Raw genomic sequence first — 3427 nt, 5'->3', positions numbered from 1 at the left:
GTGTATATATTAGTGTGTATGTATTGTTTTGGTTGTTTTGTACATGTAAGCACATTGTGAGCAACTATGCTCCAAAGAAAAATCCCTCGTATTCGCCTCATACCTGACAAATAAAGCTGATTCTGATTCTGATTCTGACATAGGCTAGCCTGCAAAAAGTTTCTGCTTTTATTTTGGAGTTCAACTTCCGGTTTTGTTGTGAGATTGTTAAAAACTTGACAATACTGGATTGTGGCTGAGTAGTAAAATCCGCTTCCTGTCCTTTAAACGCTCTGGCTGCTGGGCGTCTCCCTGCTGAACAGACGACTCAGTCAGGATGTTAAAATTCACATTATTTACTTTGTATACAACATGATTTAAACACCAGAGCAAAACATATAAAACATAGATGTAATTGATTTCAAACTCGAGACAACAGATGAGACAATGAGAGTAAATGAAAAGTGAAATTCCTTTTAATAGTATGTAATAATATACTTATCAATCGACACACTTTTTCTTCAATCGTGACACATCTAAATACAAATCAAAATGACTTCCTTTTTACTTCAAAGTAAAAGCTTGAAAAACCAGTGTGTTCATGAGCGCAAAGTTCCCAAATATCATCAATAAATATTGTCTAATCATAAATTATACAACTTTATTGAATGAGCCAGAGAATGCATGAGTTTTGAAGACCTTGATCTCTGTATTATGTCCCGTCTCTGATAATAAAACGTGCAGTCAATACACTTAATTGGAAATTGTTTTGGACAAAAGCGTCAGCTAAATGACATGTAATATAATTTGCTGTAATGTAATGTGATGTAATGTAATGTAACTTAAGGCAATACTGTATTATTAGCATTAAACTAAATGTCAGCCTATTGTTTTAATGGAATATTATGTAATATGTTGATTTGAGTCTCTACAATAAAACTAATTTTATTAGGGTTTTCCCCCAGCAGAGTGCAGACAGAGGGTATGACATCATGACGGGAGTGTGTGTGTGTGTGGTGCTGTGTGGGTGGTGTGTGTGTGTGTGTGGTGTGTGTGTGTGCAGAACAATAGTTTTGAGTATAAGGACAGATGGCGGGCTTCACTAACCCCCCACCCCCCCCCCCCCCCCCCCCCCCCCCCCCCCCCCCCGGCCTGCAGCCGTCACAACAGCAACACACCAATAACCTTGAAATCAACAAACAAAAGCATCACCACACGCTGCTCTGCAACAGAGGAGATGGGTTGTACCACGCACACACACACACACACACACACACACACACACACACACAACACACACACACACACACACACACACACATACACACACCCACACACGCCGCACGCACGCACGCACGCACGCACACACACACACACACACACACACACACACACTAGTTAGAAATACAAATGATATCTGGAAAATACATGAAGTGAATAATATGAAGAGAGAAGCATGGGGACATTCTAAAAGGCTTAAGGTGAAAAGGCTTAACGTGGTTTAATTTACCTAAACAACAATCAATGATTACCAAATTTCTCTCTCATATCGATTCTTATAACCAGTGAAAATTGTCAAAAAATCGGACCTGATCAGTCCTATTATTATGGACGTTAGCTCACAGATTTGAGTCGCACATACTCAGATGTGAACGGTTTACAACATAACATGTCAAACTGACATTTGTGAAATCCATGAAACAATAAACTCGACTTGTTGCAAACAATAACAGAAGATGGAAATAATTTAAAAAACATATTAGCTATCGATCCTTAGCTATCTAACGTTAGCTCAAAACGTCATTCAACAAACAGCCGTTGTTGTGGTTGATGCTAACTTGTAGCTAAGCTAGCAGTGAACCAACTTGGTTGAGTTGGTCTGTTTTTACTGTGTTGAGTACAGAAGTCTCTCGTTAGCATCTTGTATGCTACTTGCGACTCAAACCTGCACTCGACTCACATCGGGGGGGTAACAGTCCCTTACCGGCTAACGTATTTCAAGATGGCGGATGAATATGGAGCGTCTACCCCAGTTCACACAAATGTAAATGTAAAATTTCAAGCCAAAATAAATACTTTGAATTGATAGTGGAGGTAAATATGAATGAAAAAGGACAATATGGTTTTTTATATTTTTACACACTGCACCTTTAAATAAGAATTGCTCAGTGTAGGCATACCAAATAAAACAACATTTTCTGCTCAATAGGTGTGTTCTGGGATGGATAATCAACTGATAATGTGACTTTTTAACAGTTTCAATTCCGTGCGGGTCAACACAGTATCATTACGTTATATTGGCATCACCCCCCCCAGCGTAATCCTGCACCCCAAAAAATTAGCCCTCATTTCACAGGCCACAGCTGCACAGTTTAAAGAGCCGGCTCAACGACAATCTGTTTTGTGTTGGTTTCACGAGCAGAAGGACCCCTCCATAAGCTTTCATCCCCACCACCACCACCACCACCACCATCATCATCATCATCATCATCATCATCATCATCATCACTGCCTCATGAGATCAAAGGATTAGGCGTATGATGCCCCCCCCCCCCCCCCCCCGGGGGAGGCATGTAACCCAGCAGGCTCGGGTTAATCTGCTTGCTGAAAGCCCGATGAGTCAGCGTCATTCAGGCTCCAAACGGTGTTTTGTTGCCTTGTACCTGTACATGTGTAATGAATATAAAGGTATCTATCAATCTATCTATCTAATAACGTTCTGCATTTAAAAGCTGGAAAGCAAAAAAACGCCAAAAGGGCCCAAAAAATACAGGAAGTTCTCATGCAGACTTCAACAATAACACATTCTCTGATTGCTTGTCTTTTATTTTGTCTGCCTTTATTCTGTTCAATCTCCCCTCCAATGTTGCGTCTAATTGTCTTTTTCAATGTTTTTTTACGTCTTATCTTAAGCCATTAAGCAACGCATGCATCAATGGTTGTAATGGTTTGGGGTTCTTTATGGGGGTAATTTTTCCCATCTTGCTTCCTCAGAGTTCTCTGTCTTGTGATTTCCGGTAAGTGTCTGTTTGTTCTGTTATTTTGACAGTCAGCTTCCTGTCTTGTCGTGTCTAGCTTCACTTTGTTTGTCTGATTGTCCCGCCCCGCCCTAATGTGATTCACCTGATGTCTCACCTGTTCCCCGTTACCTCATTACCTCCTGTGGTTAACCCCAGTGTTTCCATTGTCTCTTGTTGGATCATTCCACGTTTTGTTTGCCTGTTTGCCGTCGTCCTGTGAGCTGCAACCTTGCGTCTCCCGTGTGCTACTGTTTTGTTTCCTAGTCGTGCCTTATTTTCATCTGCCCGCCTGCCTAACTGTGTTCCTCGTCATCCTGCCTGCAGTCCTGTCATTCCCTGTGAGGTTTTCCCCCGCGCATTTTTCCCTGTGTCCTGCTCACCTTCTCCAGTGCCTGCGTTTGGCTGTGGAGTGTTTTTTGGACTCCACC

General features: G+C 41.5%; 2 protein-coding genes across 3 annotated transcripts in view; one reads left to right on the top strand and one right to left on the bottom strand.

The window, feature by feature from the left end:
* The window catches only part of exoc8 (exocyst complex component 8), a 21708-nt gene that overhangs the window by 2887 nt on the left and 15394 nt on the right, over nt 1-3427 (top strand). The window lies entirely within an intron of this gene.
* sprtn (SprT-like N-terminal domain) overlaps nt 1-3427 on the bottom strand; it is a 21721-nt gene that overhangs the window by 9784 nt on the left and 8510 nt on the right. Inside the window, exon 6 of one of the 2 annotated variants that reach the window (XR_004336130.1) lies at nt 840-851. The exons of the other annotated variant lie outside the window; for it this stretch is intronic. The gene's annotated coding sequence lies outside the window, so the exon portion shown is untranslated. Of the gene's footprint in view, nt 1-839; nt 852-3427 lie in introns of those variants that run through there. 2 annotated transcript variants of the gene reach the window in all.

This window comes from Etheostoma spectabile, chromosome 18 (assembly GCF_008692095.1).
Source record: "Etheostoma spectabile isolate EspeVRDwgs_2016 chromosome 18, UIUC_Espe_1.0, whole genome shotgun sequence".
Taxonomy (NCBI): domain Eukaryota; kingdom Metazoa; phylum Chordata; class Actinopteri; order Perciformes; family Percidae; genus Etheostoma; species Etheostoma spectabile.
This window is presented reverse-complemented; position numbering and strand designations above follow the sequence as displayed.